The 19883-nt window shown below is 36.8% G+C and overlaps 1 protein-coding gene across 2 annotated transcripts in view; it reads left to right on the top strand.

Moving 5' to 3' along the window:
* PELI1 (pellino E3 ubiquitin protein ligase 1) overlaps positions 1-19883 on the top strand; it is a 64867-nt gene that overhangs the window by 21941 nt on the left and 23043 nt on the right. Inside the window, exon 2 of one of the 2 annotated variants that reach the window (XM_033239225.1) lies at positions 17602-17711. The exons of the other annotated variant lie outside the window; for it this stretch is intronic. The gene's annotated coding sequence lies outside the window, so the exon portion shown is untranslated. The remainder of the gene's footprint in view (positions 1-17601; positions 17712-19883) is intronic. 2 annotated transcript variants of the gene reach the window in all.

Genomic DNA, 19883 nt, shown 5'->3' with positions numbered 1-19883 from the left:
GACTTCTGCCACTGGTTGGTTGGTTATTTATTTATGCAGTATGGAATGGTAGAAAGAACACATGCTTAAATGTAGATCTCAGCTCTAGCCATTTAGTTTCTAAATGACCTTGAACAAATTATTTAGTCTAATTTCCTCATTTGTCATAGGAAAATTGTAAAGATTAACATGTGACAGTTCCTAGTACCTACTGTATACATGGGTGTTTTCTTCTCCGTTCTGAAACCTAAGTTTAAAGGGTTTTCATTAACTCTAGGATAAAGTTCAGTCTCTATCCTGATTCTTAAGGCCCACTGTTACAGGCACTTCTTTACCTTTCCAGATGCATCTCACTCAGCTATTAAACATTGATTCAGCACTTCCTGACAGTCACTGAGCTTACAAAGCCATGGTTCATGATTTCTACAAACTTACTTTTCATTTGTTTCCTAAGCAAACTCCATTGAACCTGACTTACTCTTTCCTGAGAACACAATATACTTTCTCCCCCTTGTCTTTTTTATCTTCATGTGATTGTTTCTTCCACCTAAACTGGTTTTCTTTCCACTTACCAAAGTGTGGTCTGTCTCTCAAGGTCCAAATCAAATACCTCTCCTTCTATGAAGCTTCCTCTTGTTCTTCTTCCTCCTAAGTAGTAACACTTTGAAGTCTTACGGTATTTATAGTCTTTTGCGTTAATATGGTATCTTTTCTATACTGATTTGATTTACACCCTTTTTTAGTAAACATAAGTAAACAAATGTTTGGTATAGGGAGCCATACCTTTTGCATTAGTTTGAATACTCCCATAACTTCTGACCTTATACTGAATGCTCAGTAATATTTGTTGGCTTAGTAATTGTATTGTTGGTGACTCTAGATGCACTAAATTAAAAGTAGGGAGACCCACTGGGCGTGGTGGCTCACACCTGTAATTCCAGCACTTTGGGAGGCCAAGGCAGGCAGATCACAAGGTCAAGAGATCGTGACCATCCTGGCCAACATGGTGAAACCCCGTCTCTACTAAACATAAAAAATTGGCTGGACGTGGTGGCACATGCCTGTAGTCCCAGCTACTTGGGAGGCTGAGGCAGGAGAATCACTTGAACCTGGGAGGTGGAGGTTGCAGTGATCTGAGATTGCGCGACTGTACTCCAGCCTAGCAACAGAGTGAGACTCCATCTCAAAAAAAAAAAAAAAGGGGGAACCACAGCCCTTGGTTTAAAAACTGCTCCAACATCAAAGCTAATTAAACTGCAAAGAAAGCTCACAATGGTTATTAATAGAAGAAATCATTAATGAGCATTTTATGGAGAGTATAGGTTTAATATCCCTTAACCAGATCCTTGGGACCATAAGTGTTTTGTATTTTGGAATATTTGCATATATATTATGAGATATCTTGGGGATGGGACCCATAAAATTCATTTATGTTTCATATACACCTTATATAAATAGCTTGAAGACAGTTTTATACAATATTTTTATTAATTTTGTGCGTGAAAGTTTGTGTTAAGTACTTACATGTGGAATTTTCCACTTATGATGTCATGTGTTGCTCAAAAATTTCAGATTTTGGAGCATTTTGCAGTTTCAGATTAGGGTTGTTCAACCTGTACTAACCTAGGTACTTCTGTGGTAGAGGGATATCATCGTCTGGTAACCTAGACGTATTAGTTATTAGAAAATTTTGACTTTTAGCTATTTAACCAAATAGGACTGTTAGCTAACTAGAGGGACAGGCTAGGTAATTAATTAAAACATTAGGTATTTATATTAAATGCCAGGCATTGTATTAAATACCAGATCTGTTGGTTTGGTAATGTCTTTGTCCTCAGAGGAATCAAGTGAAACTATATTGGTCATGGGATTATATTGAGCAGTGCGTTTGAATATTCAGCTTTCTTTGATGCTGTTGCTGTGGTATAATACAAAAATCTATTTGGTCTTTCTACCATGTGGTCTTCCTGGCACAGAGTTCCTATAACGCTTAGAATTTTTTGAGTGATAAGATGTCTTTTATTATTTATAACAACCCCCTTTCTGATCATAATAGAAAGGTAACTTAGGGTGGGACCCTGAGATGGCCTCAGGATGGGGCTGGTCACCAGAAGGACCAAGAAATTAAGAGGGTTGGGACTTTTGTCCTCACCCAGTGACCTCTGGGAAAGGGACAGAGGCCTGGAGATTGAGTTTTTCAATTGGTGAACACATCAAGTTGCTGGGAGGGTGGCATTCCTGGAGAGGGCATGGAAGCTTCACTGCCCCACCCTACCCACCCTCCCCCCACATACATTGCCCTTGCCCTGTGCATCTCTTCCATTTGGCTGTTCCTGGGTTGCGTTCTTTGTAATAAACCAGTAAACATAAAAGAAGTGTTTTCTTGTTCTTCTGTGAGCTGTACCAGTAAATTATGGAACCTGAGGAGGGGGTTGTGGGAACCCTCAATTTATAGCTAGTTGGTTAGAAGTCAGGTGGTTTGGGACTTTGATTGCCATCTGAACTTAGGGGAGTCTTGTGGCATGAGCTTTTTAAGTTGTGAGATCTGACACTAACTCCAGGTAGATAATAATGTCAGAATTGAGTTGATTTGTTGGATGCCCAGTCAGTGTCAGAATTGGAGAGTTGGTGGTTGATGTCAGAGAGAACAGTCATTGAACATGATGCAAGATTATCAGCAAAAACATAAAAAAGCACATGTTTATGATTAAAGCTAGTCTGAAACAGATTATGAGATTTAAAATTCCAAACAAGTGTCAGTTTCAGAATTTCTGGTACAAAAGCAGTTCATTTGGGAAAGTTTTCAGTTTTGCTTGTGAAAACTTATCTTGTAGAATGTTCAAATGATTAGTTTCCCTCAGTTTCTCTGGCCAAGAAGTAGAAGTTAACAGTATTTAGAATTTTTAAAATTTATGTAGGTTATAAAGTTGCATAAGATCAGTAATATATTTGAATTTCAGAGGTATGTGCTAGCATCCAGTGAACCTTGAGTCTATAGCAGGGTTTTGTTTTTAATGTGCTAGAGCTTTATTTGCTTATTTCTTGTAACCACTTTATTGAGGTATAATTTTCATACCATTCATGTAAAACACTTAAAGGGTACACTTTAGTGGTTTATAGTATAGTCTCAGAGTTGTGCAGCACAATCAATTTTAGAACATTTTTCATCACCCGAAAAACAGATCTCATAGCCTTTAGCTATCATTCCCCAATTTCATATTCTGTCCCCTTCCTTTCCCCTCCCAGGCAACCACTAATCTACTTTCTTTCTGTCTCTGGATTTGCCTGTTCTGCACATTTCATATAAATGGAATCATACAATATGTGATCCTTTGTGACTGACTTCTTTGACTTAGCAGAATGTTTTCCAGATTCATCCATGTTGTAGTATATATCAGTAGTTCATTCCCTTTTACTGCAAAATAATATTCCATTGTTTGGATATACCGCATTTTGTTTATCCAACCATTAATGGACATTTGGGTTGTTTCTACTTTGGGGCTATTATGAATAATGCTGCTATGAACATTAATGCACAGTCTGTGGCCATAGGTCTTCATTTCTCCTGGGTATATACCTAGGAATTGAATTCCTGAGTCACATGATAACTTAATGTTTAATCTGGAGGAACTGCCAGACTGTTTTCCAAAGTAACAACACCATTTTACTTTCCCACTAGCCGTGATTGAGGACTCCAGCTTTTCCACATCCTTACCAATATTTGTCATTATCTGACTTTTTGATAATAGCCATGGGTTTGAAGTGGTCATTGTGGGTTTGATTTGTATTTCCCTCATGGCTAATGAGCATCTTTTTATGTACATATTGGCTATTTGTATATCTTCTTTGGAGAAATAAGTGGATCCTTTACCAATTTTTAATTTCATTTATATTTTGTCGAGCTATGAGACCACTTTAGATATTCTAGATACAAGTACCTTATCAGATAAGTGATTTGCAAATAATTTTTCTCATTATGTGGGTTACCTATGACAATACTTTTGATAGCTAGTTTTCTTTTGTTTGTTTAAGGAGACTGCCAGGTAAACAAAGCCCACAAAGCCAGAGTATGAACATCCAATTTAGGGAGGCAGTGCTCTATCTGGTGAGCAAAAAGAAACAAATCTTCATGGTATGCCTGTCGTTAAATTTGTATCTAATTTTCGGCTTTTTCTTTGTGGTGTACAATTATAACAACATATAGAAAAGAGTGGAGCTAAAGTTGAACACTTGGCCATCTCCTGTAATAATACACAGTACAAGGTAGGAGTTACTTATTGGCTGACTGCTCTGTTCTGTAGTGCTTGTGGTATTGCCTCCAAAATTAATGAAACAGACTCTAACATAGGAGTCCCAAGATCAGTTAGCTAGCTGCACTACTTAGCCCTATGACTGTCATTAAATAACTTACCCTCTCTGAATACAGATTTTTCTCATCTATTATAAAATGAAATTGGAAGGAAAACTGAACAAATTGCACAGTATATTCTTTAAGGTTCTTTCCAGCTTTAAAATGTAATTATATAATGCAGTCACACCATGATTATTTTTCTTCTTAAACCTTGTTGAAAAACCTTAGGCCTAATGTACATTTTCACAAAAGGATTGGAGTTAGATGGATTTGACAAGTAAAAAACTGGGCATGTGTTGATATTCAGTACAAATGTACTGTAGAATAGCAAATGCCATCTGTGTGAATTTGCACTATGGGGTGGAGGAACGTGACCTAAGAGTCACCTGTGGAGTGGAACTAAAGGAAGAAATAATTTATGCACCTGCTGAGGGTGTGGCTAGAGGTAAAGGGACTGTGAGGAATGAGTCCTTCCTTGATTGCCTTCTTGGAAGTATTAAGAGATCATTAAAGAAGAAGGACGTTCTCAGAGATCATTGTATCCCAGGGTGAAACAAACCTAATAAGAAAAGAAACCTCTGAAAAGGCCTAGAAATTGTGAGGTAAGTACACTTTGTTTTGTTTGTTTTTTTTTCTGGAGTTTTTTTTTTTAAGTTTCAGAGTACCAAAGTTTATCATTTTCCTGAGCTCAACTGAGATAATTGCTAGAGGTTCAGACATTGTAGAGGAAAATAAGGAAGTTTAAAACTTTTATAAGCCAAGCAGGATGTGGAAGAGTAGGGTAAAGGTCATTGAGATTCAGGTTCATTTGCCAAAGTTTGGTAACTTTGATTCCAACCAAGAACACTACTTCAGGTTTTGGTTATGTTTTGTTTTTGTATTCAATTGGCCTCCATGATGTTATTAATTAAACATCATTGTAAATAAAGCGTATATGAGAAGCAAAAAGAAAGTTCTCTTTTAAAAAAATGTAGTTTTGAAAAGAAAAGTTTGGAAATTTAATTCTAACCCTTTTTTCTTTGATTATCCCATTATAAAAGTAGCTCATTATAATACTTTTTTTTTTTTTTTTTTTTTTGAGATAGAATTTTACTCTTATTGCCCAGGCTGGAGTGCCGTGGCGCAATCTCAGCTCACTGCAACCTCCGCCTCCCAGGTTCAAGCTGTTCTGCTTTAGCCTCCTGAGTAGCTGGAATTACAGGCATGTGCCACCACGCCTGGCAAATTTTGTATTTTTAGTAGAGACAGGGTTTCTCCATGTTGGCCAGGCTAGTCTCGAACTCCTGACCTCAGGTGATCCACCCGCCTTGGCCTCCCAAAGTGCTGGGATTACAGGCGCGGGCCACGGCACCTGATCAGCTCATTATGATACTTAGAAAATATGGAAATTTTATCTTTAATGTCTTCTTAGAACTTTTTAAGAAAAAATATATTTCCTCAAGAGATTATTTGATATAAACACAGATCTTTAAAGACACAAGGAATTTTTATACTCTCAGTGCTCTGTTTTTAATCATCAAGATAGTAATGATGATATAAGAACTATTGATATCTTGGTTTCCCTAGGGTTAAACAGGAGATATGCTTCCAAAGTTAAGAGAGTTGGTATGTTGGTTCAAAGAATGACAGGACCTCAGGTTTTGTTATGGAATCAAGTATAAGGCATTGAGAGTCAGCTACAACTACATTCTATTTAGTATGAGTATTAAATCTGTCGTGTCCGGCTTCTTGAGCGATCTCATCAGCCCAGAATCACATGACAAGGCAGGATCATCAAATAACAAACCCTAGAATATGCCCCAATCATTTTTGGAGTTTCCTGGACTGAACAGGTATCAACATTGGATATAAGCAGCCTATCTGTGCAGATTTATTTCGCTGTAACCTAAGTGGGCCTGCTGCCAGCACAAGGAGCAAAAGAAACATTAAACAGATTTACAGAACTGCTTCAGGGGATGTGACAGCTACAGAATGCTGGGAAGCAACAGAAGTAAACTTGTAGCTGTGTGATAGAGGGTAGTTCATTTTGTGCCAAGGCATTAAGTTACTAGTGATGTTCTCTTAAAAATGATAGCCCTACTGTGAACCAGAACTGTTGTCCTGTGGACACATTGTAAGAAGGCTTTGCAGATAAACTTAGGGCCACCAAAAGTATTTTTATACTACTTTTTTAAAAAAAGATACAATGTATTTATAGGTGGGACTTTGAATGATTCCAATTAAGGTCACCAAGGACACTTACTGAGTCTCCAGTCAGGTTTTATTAGCAATGTATTATTCAGTGTAGCGTAATTGAATTAAGGCTAAAAGTGTCTAGATAGCCATTTACTTAGGTGGCTCAAAACTGTGGGTATCAATACTAATTTTAGGGCTCTGCTGTAATAACTAGTAACTTTTTACAAAAGGGTTGAACACTTGAGGGCTGCTAAAGAACTTTAATAAAAGAATGTCAAGCATCTAGACTCAAGTTGAACTTTAATGGGTGGAGATTATCAGTGATTTGCATGGGCAAATTATTGAACAAGTATGAAAAGCATTTACTATTGTGACTTAATTTTAGTATTCTTTTAAATAATCCTAAATGTAATTAATCAGGTTCGCCTTTGGCTGTTTGGAGGATTAGACAAAGCTCTGTGTGTAACCGTTCACCATAAGAAAACACAGTTCTTTTCCTGAGACAGCATGTGGGGAAATTTGGAGTGGCAGGCAGTACTTTCTAGAATGGAATTTACAAGTGGGATAATCTGAGAATAGCACATGTCAGTAAGTTGGTGCTTTCCATAGCAATTTGATTAAGCTTATCCAATCCCAGCTTATCTCTGGGTACTGCTATAGTTTCTCCATATTCATAAGCATCAAATGTATCGAATTTATTTTAAAGTTGTAAAGAATAAAGCTGTAAATAAACAAGTGTGATCAATTGAAAATGTGATTGAATGTTCACCTGTTTTTATGCCTGAGATAATATAGTATTTTGTAACCAGACCACAAAAATCAGTTTCACTTAATAGTGCTAAAGGGGCTACCTTCTTTACATGTGAATTGTATTGATTTTTGTGTTTTTTTAAATGTAGTGTCGCTTAACGAATTGAGTACTATGCTAAATCTATAAAAATAGGTTTACTAATATGAAAAGGCACTTCAGTATTATAGTTATACTTCTGACATTTATAGAATATATAGTTAATTCAGGCTGCTTTTTAAGAAATGGAATATCAATACTCTTTCTGGAAGTACCTTACTCTATAACTTGATATTAAGCCTGTGTTAAAAATTGCTCTGTGCTTCCTCTTCCATTTCTTCCCTTTTGGGCCACAGACTTCCTTAGGGAGGAGGTGAGGGAGAAGTGAAGTGTCACTTCGGTCAGTGGAATCTAGAATTTTGTAGTGTTTACCTATTTTGCGTAACGTAGGCCCACCCACACACATTATGAGGTGCTTAAGTGAAAAACCATGAGCAGACAGCCAGCTATTCGGTGTGTGGTTCCAACTGTAACTGGCAGATGCTTTAATGCTATCTGGATTTTATTTTTCCGTGAGAAGGTTGCCTTTATAGCTTGTGGTGATAACGATGAAATAGAGATAGGTGTTCTGTGGCTTCATTTTAAGTATCACATTGTCAATGCTTCAGGTTAAAAGTAAGCTTGCAAAAGGAATGATTTGAAGCATAATTCATCAGATCTTTTCTATTTAACTTTTCACATTTATTTTTTCATATTCAGTTTTAGGAAGTATGTTGTATGGATTAAATTTCCTTCCATCTTAGGGAAGGAGTTAAGTAAATCTCAAGCTCCAAGGCTTTTGTGTTCTTAGAGAATATTTACACTATGAATCTCATCTCTCATCAGTCTTAAAGAAAGCCTAAGAAATATCACTACAGGTGTCTATTGCCTGTTGATTATTGGTCAACAGAGAACTGAAAGCTGTTCATTTTTAATATTTTTGCAATCCAAGCTACAGTACTTAGGGTTTAAAAAAAAAACAAAAACATGTTTTAGAACTTAATGTTGTTCATTGTTACAAGTTTGAGAATTATGTTGTTTCGTAGCCAGAATGGTGATGCTGTCATTGTACTTTAATTAGCTGTAGACAACTTATTCAGAAGCATAGTTTTTCAGCCATAAATCTTTTCCCAAAATCTTCTCAAAAAAGAGATCTGGACCTTTGGGACAACTACAATTTAATATTTAAATATTATAAGGTGGGAAAAATTATGAAGAATTTGTTAAAAATATTGACAGTCATGCTTTATAGAGATTTTAAGTAATGTTTCTACCTGAATATTCTGTTTGTTCTTCCTCTGATGTGGTTGGAAGAGATTTAATAATTTTAGGTCTAATGATTGATGAGGGGGACTCTTTCCACTAAAAAATGAATACTTATTAGTTTCCCAGCAGTGTTCTTTTTTTTTTTTTTTTTTTTTTTTTGAGACGGAGTCTCCCTCTGCCGCCCAGGCTGGAAGTGCAGTGGCCGGATCTCGGCTCACTGCAAGCTCCGCCTCCCGGGTTTACGCCATTCTCCTGCCTCAGTCTCCCGAGTAGCTGGGACTACGGGCGCCCGCCACCTCGCCCGGCTAGTTTTTTGTATTTTTTAGTAGAGACGGGGTTTCACCGTGTTAGCCAGGATGGTCTCGATCTCCTGACCTCGTGATCCGCCCGTCTCAGCCTCCCAAAGTGCTGGGATTACAGGCTTGAGCCACCGCGCCCGGCCAGTGTTCTTTTTTCAAACATTTTATTTTCACCAGAAGAAAAAGTATAATTGAAAATGTTTTTCTTTCTATAGGAAATTCATGAACAGCTTAATCTGATTTCTAGAAAAGAGATGTGCTGCTCAGTAATGTATGATTGTTTTGGATCCAGTTTTCTAATCTGTTTGTGAGGAGGCAGTATTCATTCTCTTGTGTAGGTATAAAATGGATGTTAAGTTAGTGACAAGAGAAAAGTTGTAATTTTGGAAAGAAAGTTGATCATAATAATTTACCTAATTGGGGTATTTTTAATGTGCTAGCATAACAATAATCAAGAGTGGATAAAGAGGGAATTCATAGAAATATCCCAGCTGTATGTATTTATTGTTTTGCTAATGAAAAGGGCTAAATAGGAATACCATATTGAGTGATTTAAAATATTCACTCTGTTTAAACAAACAAAGGGGCTGGGCACGGTGGCTCATACCTGTAATCCCAGCACTTTGGGAGGCCAAGGTAGGCAGATCACGAGGTCAGGAGATTGAGACCTTCCTGGCTAACAGAGTGAAACCCCTTCTATACTAAAAATACAAAAAATTAGCTGGGTGTGGTGGCACGTACCTGTAGACCCAGCTACTCAGGAGGCTGAGGCAGGAGAATCACTTGAACCCTGGAGGCAGAGGTTGCAGTGAGCTGAGATCGTGCCATTCCACTCCAGCCTGAGCGACAGAGCGACACTCCGTACCAAAAAAAATTATTGGGAAAACATTGTGATTTGGTTAAGGAAAGATTAGATGCTACTTTTGAAAACTTTTCGTGACCCAAAGAGAAAATTAGAACTCTCTTAAGATGAAACTTTTGTTCATTAGAGTAGTAATAATTGTCATCTTTTAATAATGATTTCTCTCTCTTAGTAGTCGACTTTACTACAGTATTGGAGACTTATATGTAATTTGAATTTTCAACTACATTTTTCTGTTTTCATTCCTTTTGAATGAAGCTTATAATGGAATTTCGAAACTAAGACTTAAAGTTAGCTTCTCTAAAAGAGCAGAGAATATATGCTGTATTTAGATGTTTGATTTAGATGTAGTTCCCCCCCATGGAGAATCAAACGTTCATACAGCTTTCAACCTTGAAACTAAGTGCAATGTTTTTTGAGGTCTTTGATTGTATTTCCAGGTCTATTATATATTAAGAGTGGTTAAAAAAAAAAAATAGAACTTTCTGCATGGTATCAAAAGTTATCTACAAAGAACAGATTATAAACTTTTTTTAAGATACTGAGAAATATGAATCTCTAAGAAAATAATTAAATATTAAGTGATGGGGCAGCATCACCATAAATCAACCAAGTATTTATTAAGACCAACTTCGTATGCCCAACTAAATACGTAGTAGGTATTTAATAAATGCTTTTTTTTTTTTTTTGAGAATAATTTTAAGATACCCAAAAGTCTTTGACTTGTAGTCATTTGAAATTTTGCTGAGGCACAAGTTGAGTCCTGTGCTATGAGGTTGGTTTATTAAAAAAAAGAGTGTATTTAGTGAGTGAAGCAAACTGAATTTCATTCAGTCCTCAAAACAAATCCTATGAGGTGTGGGAAGCATTGTCATCATTTTATAGGATGAGAAAATCATGTGCTACAGAGCTGGTTTGTAAATCTGAGAATTTGTGAAGGACCCTCCTGATTATCAAGGGCCCAAGTTCTCAGTTGGCCCTAAGTACAGTCATGGCTTAGTCCTTCATGAGTGTCTCTTCTAGTTTAAAGAAAACATAATCGTAATGAAATAATTAGTGATAATTCAATAAAATCACTTTCTGGCTTTTCAAGATTTATATTTTTCTTAAAGCTTTTTAAATGAAATGTGTCAAAATTACCCAGGGCTGCTGCTTGTTCTTTATTCTTCCTCCTCCAAGCCCTCATTCCTTTTCCCTTCATAAACTCTTAAGAGTACGATTGATGTGGGTAGGTGGCAGAACTGAAATAAGTTCAAATCTTCTTAAAGATTTTGGTATATAGTATTAACTTAGAAGCTGTAATATAATTGCATATATAAAGTGTTTTCTAATAAAACCACCAGGAGCATTCAGTAGTAAAATTGCCCTTTATATGTCACAAGTGTTTTTTGTTTTTATTTATTTTTTATTTTTATTTTTATTTTTTTTTTGAGACGGAGTCTCGCTCTGTCGCCCAGGCTGGAGTGCAGTGGCCGGACCTCAGCTCACTGCAAGCTCCGCCTCCCGAGTTTACGCCATTCTCCTGCCTCAGCCTCCCAAGTAGCTGGGACTACAGGCGCCCGCCACTTCGCCCGGCTAGTTTTTTGTATTTTTTAGTAGAGACGGGGTTTCACCGTGTTAGCCAGGATGGTCTCGATCTCCTGACCTCGTGATCCGCCCGTCTCAGCCTCCCAAAGTGCTGGGATTACAGGCTTGAGCCACCGCGCCCGGCCTTGTTTTTATTTTTAAGAAAACACCGTGAAGTATTGTTCTGCCAAATTCTTGCCAGTGTGTGGCTAGGTCACTTTGGTTAGGTATCACTCAGTCCAGTGAGTGGTCACACTTGTGTAGTACCAGCTGTCCCTGACAGTTTCACATCAGAAAAAGGACATGAGACCTAGCAAGCACTGTGACTTGGGAGGGCCAGTACAACATGGAACTCTCACACCTTTAAGTTGGGAGAAGGCTGACTGCACTCCAGTCTGGGCAACAGAGTGAGATTCTGTCTCAAAAAAAAAAAAAAAAGTACATACCTTAGTTAAAAATACTTGATTGCTTAAAAAAAAAAAAAAAAAAAAAAGCTTGACAATCATCTGAGCTTTCAGCAAATTGTGATCTTTCCTGGCTGCCAACTGATCAGGGTGGTGGTTGCCAAAGGTTGGGATGCCCATGGCAGTTTCTTAAAATAAGACAACAATGAAGTTTCCCACATTGATTTCTTCCTTTCACAAAAGATTCTCTGTAGCATGCAGTGCTGTTTCATAGCATTTTACCCACAGTAGAACTTCTTTCAAAATTGGAATCAATCCTCTCAAACCCTGCTACCGCTTTATCAACTAAGTTTATGTAATATTCTAAATCCTTTGTTGTCATTTCAAAATTGTTCACAGCATCTTCATCAGGAATAGATTACATATAAGGAAGCATTCATCTCCTTGTACATTTCCATTAGAGTTTTTGGATGACTAGGTGCATTGCCAATGAGCAGTAGTATTTTAAAAGGAATGTTCTCCTGAGCAGTAGTCTCAACAGTGTGCTTAAAATATTTAGTAAACCATGTTGTAAACAGATGTGCTGTCTTACAGTTTTGTTGTTTCCTTTATAGAGGACAGGCAGAGTAGATTTAGCATCATTCTTAGGGACCTAGGACTTTCAGAATGGTAAATAAGCATTGGCTTCAACTTAAAGTCACCAGCTACATTAACTCATAACAAGAGAGTCAGCCTGTCCTTTGGAAGTTTGAAACCAGGAATTGACTTCTCTCTAGCTATGAAATGCTATCTACCATCCTAGATGGCATCTTCTTCAATAGAAGGAAGGCTATTTTGTCAACATTAAAAATATCTTATTTAGTGTAGCCATCTTTATCAATGACCTTAGCTAGTAGATCTTCTGAATAACTTGCTTCAGCTTCTCCATCAGCACTTGCTCCTTCACCTTGCACTTTTGTGTTGTGGAGATGTGACTTCTTTCCTTAAACTTCATGAACCAACCTTTGCTAGCTTCGTCTCTTCTTCTGCAGCTTTCTCACCTCTCTCAGCCTTCATAGAATGGAAGAGAGTTAGGGCCTTGCGCTGGATTAAGCTTTGGCTTAAGGGAATGTTGTGGCTGGTTTGATCTTCTATCCAGACCACTCAGACTTTCCCCATATCAGTTATAAGCCTGTTTCATTTCCTTATCGTTCATGTGTTCACTGGAGTAGCACTTTTAATTTCCTTCAAGAACTTTTCCTTTGCATTCACAGCTTGGCTAACTGGCAGAAGAGGCCTAGCTTTCAGCCTGTCTCAACTTTCAATGTGCCTTCCTCAGTAAGCATCATTTCTAGCTTTTGATTTAAGGGGAGAGACTTGCAACTTTTCCTTTCACTTAAACAGTTAGAGGCCACTGTAGGATTATTAAATTGGCATAATTTCAATATTGTGTCTCAGGAAATAGGGAGGTTTAAGGAGAGTGAGCGAGATGGGAGAAAGTCAATAGAGCAGTCAGAACCCACTCAGCATTTATCAATTAAGTTTACCACCTTATATGGACACAATTCAGGACACCCCCAGTTACAACAGTAACATCAAAGATCACTGATCATAGACCAAGACCACCATAACAGATACAATAATAATAATAATGAAAAAAGTTTGAAATACTGTGAGAATTACCAGAATGTGACACAGACATGAAGTGAGCACATGCTGTCAGAAAATTGGCACCAATAGTCTTGCCAATGCATGGTTGCCACAAACTTTGAATTTGTAAAAAACAGTGTATCTGTGAAACACAATAAAACAAAGCAAAGTGCAATAAAACCAGATGTACCTGTACTTTAAAACTCAATTGTTTCAGCAATTCCGGAGTGCTAATTTGTAACCTTAGTTTTGTTATCTGTAAAATGTGGGTTATAATAGTTCCTATCTCATAAGGTTGTCCCAGAGATTAAATCACTTAATACATGTAAAGTGCTTAGAACAGTGCTTGGCACAGAGACAGAATTCAGTGTTTGCCATTATGAAAAGGAACTACCAGTGTGGGATGCTGACTTTAGAAAATGATAGGATTTCCCACGAATATCCTTTTATCCCATGTTTTTGTTCCAAATAACTGTCAAATCCCACTGAATTTGCTGCTTTTTGCAGAATTTTATTTGCGACTTTAATGGTTAAACCTAGAGGACTTTCTAATCTTGCTTTCTGAGGAGCATTTTATCATTTTAGGAACTTTGGTAATCTAAAATTGTTGAATACAAGCTAAGAATGGGCAAGCAAACTGTTTGGGTTCTTAGTTGTGTCTTTAAAAATATATTTTCTAGGTGTGGGGAATTAAGTGATTATTTGTGGGTAAGGTTGCAAGTCGATGTAAACAGCTCTCCTTCCACAATCAGGGAGCACTTGACCCTGTCTGTTCCTAAGCTGTCTGGACTCACTTCTAATGTGTATGTTTTTCTTCCTGGTGGTACCAGGAATTTACCTTTGTGAAATACCCTGATTTTCCCCCCTTGGGTGGTTCCTTTCTGTCCTCATTTTAAAAATAAGCACACAAAGTCCACTTTATTTACTGAAATATTTGTTGTTGGCCACTATCAGGAAATGGTTGACAAATACAGTGAACATTGAGGAAGTGACAAAGGTTCAGATAGTCTCAAAAAGCACTAGTCATAGTTGAATAGTTGTTACTAATCTATGCTGAAGTATAACTTTTTTAGGGTTTACTTTACATGTGAATACGTTCTAGTCCTCTAAATGGTCCTATAATAGGGTCTTTTAGTCTGTTTAGGAATTAGCCCCATTCTACCTTGTCTGGGGTGTGGAGTAATGACATCAGAAAACCTGGAACACTTTATCTCTGGTAGCTTCAGTTTCTCCATTTATAAAATGGGGACAAACGATTGTACTTTATAGTTGTAATAGAAATTAAATGGGTTAATGTACATGTTGAGTTAACATGTGGATCTCAGTCCTAGCTCTGCCAGAGTTCTTTGACCTTCAAACAGTCACTTGGCTTTTCTGACCTACTCAGTTCCCTTATCTGGAAAATAGAGTTAAGGCTTTCCTACCCAATTCACAGGGTTATTATGAGGGTCAAATAAAATAATCTTTTGTGAAAGCATTTTGCTAATTACCATTCTATGCAAGTGCAAGATAGACCTTACCCCAAGGTTGATTCAAATTGACACCCTCTTTTGACCTAAAAGAATTCTCCCATGCTTGCCAAAACCTGCTTTTAATTTTTCTAAATATGGGTCCCTTAGTCCAGAAGATACTTATCTAGCCTCCAAATATTTGCCTTTCTCTAAACAGCAGGCTACCCAGCACTAGCCTTATAGCTACTTCCTTGGCCACTCCAGCTCTAGTCGCTTTCCTCCACCATTTGAGAGAGGTAGCCACAATATTAAAATATTTTAAATGCATGGAAACATTAATAATTAATTGCCATCAAGGCAAGATTCTCATTCTCACTCTCAGCCCCTTATCAATTCTAGTAAAATACTGAAACTACACCCACCTTCAAAGCCATGGCCTTTACTAAGGCAAGTCTTAGTATAAAATAACCTTTTATTATCAGTATCAGTATAATGTTAGTAAGCAAACATTAAGTACCTTACTATGTGCCAAGGAGTATGCCAGAAAAAGGGGAAATTTCCATCCCAAGAACAAAGTATGTTGTCTTCAAGATTGGAGCAGTGGTTCTCACAAGGTGGAGGAGCGAGTAGTGGGGAGATAGGAAGTTGAGACATTTTTAAAGTCACAATTAGAATGTTCTACCGGCATCTAGGTAGAACAGAAAGGCCAGAGATACTGCTGAACCCCCTACAGTGCACAGGCCAGTACCCCACAATATAAAAATGTCAGTAAAGCCTAAGTTGAGAAACCCCAGTTTAAAGGAACACATACTGTCCCTAGGAAAGATGTTAATTGCTTTTCCATCCGGATGAAAATAGTTATCCCTGTAGGTGATAGACTACCAGCATGTTATTTGGCTTCTCTAAGAGAGGAGACTGGGAATTTGCACAGGTGGTGTCCTGTATCTTGGGAAGGGGAACATAGACTTCACTTCCTCCACCGCTGTATTGAGAAGCTAAAAGACACTAGCAGAAAGTAGTAACCTCCAACTACTACTGCACACCATTATTTTTCCTTTTATGTAAAAATGCTGTGTGTTACTCCTGCTGGTTGCAAAAGAAGGAAGAAGGTGATTAAATTTTCACTCTTATCAAGAAACTGCTGTGAATTAAACTCCAGTCATCAGCTGAATTGGTTTCATAAAATGGTTCCACCACAAACATACTAAAGCAGTTCCTTCTGTTTTGAGTCATGTTTTTGAAATCAGCCACAAGGAAACTCTAGTATAGATGGAAATCTGTTTTATCTGAGATAATATATGCAGTCCACATTGTTTTTCATCATAAAGAAATGTTATAACATTTTCATGTTTTAAAACATTTTCCTTTCCTTTTTTTCTCAGTACCCCATTATGCCTACCCACTTGCCCACCAAAATAGAAGTGCTCAGAAGATTGTGTAAACAATCTGCATAAGATTGTTTTGTCCCTTGCTTAGTATTTGTTTTGCTTTTTTTTTTTTTTTTTTAGGGCAGGAATTTTGTACTTGTGTTTAGTAGGTAGTAAGCAGAAGGCTGTGTGTGATGTAAATAATGAAAGAAAACATTTGTTACGTTAAGGGACAAAGATTGATTTCTCAGTTTTTCTTCTTATAAGTGAAAGTGCAAGATATTATAGAAAGTCTTTCCTTTGGGAAAACTTGATATGAAAATAATTGTATTTCACTGGCCCTTAAAGAAGAAATGAGTAGAATGTTTAACAGTCAAATTAATAATACTATTCCTAATAACTATATATTTTATGACTAATTTTTCATGTTCTCCCCACCCACAAAGAAAATAACACTATTCCAGAATATATTTATTTAAAAAAAGTTTTTAACTCTGGAAGTTTAGTTTCTGCTAATGAGAGCAACATGCTTTCAAGTATCAAGCAGAGTTTCAAAGTAATAGACGAAATAGAAGACAGTTTTGTTAGGAAGATTTTCTCTAGCATTTCTTCTAGTCTTGAGTAGAATTAATGGTGCTATTTCATGTTCTTGGTGCTAGATAACATTGGGATAGGGCTGAATACATGAGGTCAAACTAACTTAATTGAAGACCAACAAATGGAGCCAGTAATTGAAATATTTGGATGTGTTTTATCTACATACTCATTTAAAGTTCTCAAGTACATGACTTCAAGATTTTTTTTGAGACAGAGTTTCTCTCCATCACCCAGGCTGGAGGATCAGAGCTCACTGCAGCCTCAAACTCCTGGGCACAAGTGACCCTCCCACCTCAGCTTTCTGACTAGCTGGCGATATAGGTGCATGCCATTACATTTAGCTAATTTTTTCTGTTTTTACTTTTTTTTTTTTCTTTTGTAGAGACGGGAGTCTTACTATGTTGTGCAGGCTGGTCTCGAACTCCTGGCTTCAAGTGATCCTCTCACCTTGGCCTCCTAAAGTGCTGGGATTACGGGCATGAGCCACCATGCCCAGCCTAGGAATTCATTTTGAAGAAATCTTTTACTCAGATTTTGAAATATAGAGAGAATATATAAAGAGAGTGAGTAGGAAAGCACTGTCTAGGTACTGGACTTTGTTAAAGACTATAAACCTTTGGAAAGATCATGAATCTTTCTTCATAGAACATGTAAAAAAAAAAGGGTTCCAGGAGGAATAGCTGTCACAGCACATTTTATTTGCAGTTTAATAATGCCAGTTGTATGATTGATTGATTATATGCCATTTGTAAATTTTAAAAACTTTATCTTGGGTCATGTATGTATATAAATAACTGGTACTACAAAAGTGTTTTATTTTGGATTTTAGATTATCAAATACAGAAGTAGAAGCCAAGATTGAATGTGTTCCTGTGATTGAAACTTCGATGTCACTGAGAAAATAACCCCAGATAAGACCTTCTAACGGATCTAAGCAGAGTAAGAATGTGTCTGATTGGAAATACATTGCTTTTCTTGGCTAATATGACCAAGGGCTCTAGAAAGTATATGGAGGGTGCCATGCCAGCCCTCCTCTTGTTTTTTAGTTTCTTGTCTAAGCAAAAAAAAATTGTTCCTTTTGCTATAGAGGCAATAGAACTAAATCTATAGTGTTATGCACGTTACTTGTAAATTCTTATGTCAGGACCAGATGGTCGCTTATATTTTTTCCAGCTCCCAAATTCCCTTTATTCTACTTTAGTCCCTTCGTTTTCAGAGATGAGGAAACAGATTGCTTTGTTCAGAGACAGCAAGAACTAGAACACAGGCTAATACTTGCTAGCCATGCGATATACTAATGTCAGCCAAATACAGGCATTTACACTTTCAGATGTTTGCGATATTTGTGCACTTACTAATTCTATTTAATACAATTTAAATTGACTCCTTTAAATAAGTAAGCTTATTTTAAAGGAAATTTTTGCTACTATAAATAGAAAACCATCATATCCTTTAAATAGTAACTCTAAATAGGAATTCAAATCAAAACAAAGCAACGTTATTAAAATTTAATTTAAAATTAATTTAAATTTAATTGTTATTAAATTTTTAATTATTGCTGTTCTTGGTCAGAAATGTGTCAAAGCATTGGTTTCATGTTTGATGGCAGTTCCTTAATTGTCTAAACAGAAAAAGCACAGCTAATGCCTCTAGTTAAGCTTCTGTATAACTTTTTAAAATGAAATGCTTCTTAGAGGGGAAATGAGAGGGCATGAATACATGTTTATATACTAAAGTATGATTTCATGTATGTCAGAAGATCTTATTATATGGAACCAAAATTGTTCTTTGGTTGATGTAATTGTTCTTGAAACTTCAGTTTTTACATTGAAGGTTTTAGTTAGCTTAGCATAAGTTTATTTTTCTAAATAAGGAATTTGATTGCCTCACAACTCAAATGTATCACAATTATGGTGAAATAGCAATATACTGGTTTCTGTAACCTTTTAAATACTGTGATGAATTAAAATCTCTTCAGCAAAAGCAAAGATATCTAGGGAGACGAGAGGTGTTTTTAGTGTATTTGAATGATGGAAATGTTCTTAAAATATTTCTGAAGCATTTTTTAAAAATAATTTAATTTTTTGAATTTATTGATGACGGAAGTTGTGTGTTAGTGTGGATGACTGGTCTAAATGTGTATGTCATTTCCAAGGGATTAGTAGGGGTCAGAATGATTTGTTTTATTCATTGACTTTTCCTTTGATGTATTCTTATTCATTGGGCTACATACATTCCCTGTTGCCTTCTCACCAGAAGTACCACTGCACAGGCTGTATTTCACTGTACTGTAGAAAAAGACAGGTAGACCTTTTTCATTCATGAGATTCCTATGAAACCTGTTGGTGGAGGTATAAAATGAGGAGACTTTTATGGGCTAGCTAGTAGGAGTTTTGCTGTGAAACCTTTGTAACAGGTCTATCAGGAACTAGGGAGAGAAATAAATACAGGAAATACTTGATCCCATTAAACAGGATGAAATAGACATGATAATATTTTGGGGATCATTTATTGTAGTGATTTTTCTGGCTTATCAGAAGTTAGTTTTTTGTTTGTCATACTTGTGTCAAATTTTCATATATATATATATATATTTTTTTTTTTTTTTTTTTGAAATGGAGTCTTGCTCTGTCACCCAGGCTGGAGTGCAGTGGTGTGATCTGGGCTCACTGCAGCCTCTGCCTCCCAGGTTCAAGTGATCCTCCTGCCTCAGCCTCCCGAGTAGCTGGGACTACAGGCACGCACCACCATGCCCTGCTAATTTTTGTCTTAGTGGAGATGGGGTTTCACCATGTTGGTCAGGCTGGTCTTCAACTCCTGACCTCAAGTGCTCTTCCCACCTTAGCCTTTCTGAACTATTTTCTTTACGTACATTTAGAACCACATCTAACTGTATTATAGTTTTCACTTTCACCATCAGACAAAATTTAGAAAATTCAAGACAAGGAAAGTTTATTGTATTTACTCATATTTTTGCTACCATGTTTTTACATCTTCTCATATTTTAAGGTTCTTTTATTTATTTTCTGTTTAGTTAATTTCCTCTAGCCATTCTTTGTAGTGGGTCGGCTGGTAACAAATTCTCTCAATTTTTCCTCTTCAGAGAATGTC

This window comes from Trachypithecus francoisi, unplaced genomic scaffold (assembly GCF_009764315.1).
Source record: "Trachypithecus francoisi isolate TF-2019V2 unplaced genomic scaffold, Tfra_2.0 Lachesis_group17, whole genome shotgun sequence".
NCBI lineage: Eukaryota > Metazoa > Chordata > Mammalia > Primates > Cercopithecidae > Trachypithecus > Trachypithecus francoisi.
Note: the sequence above shows the minus strand (reverse complement) of the source record. Positions and strands in the feature narration are given on the sequence as shown.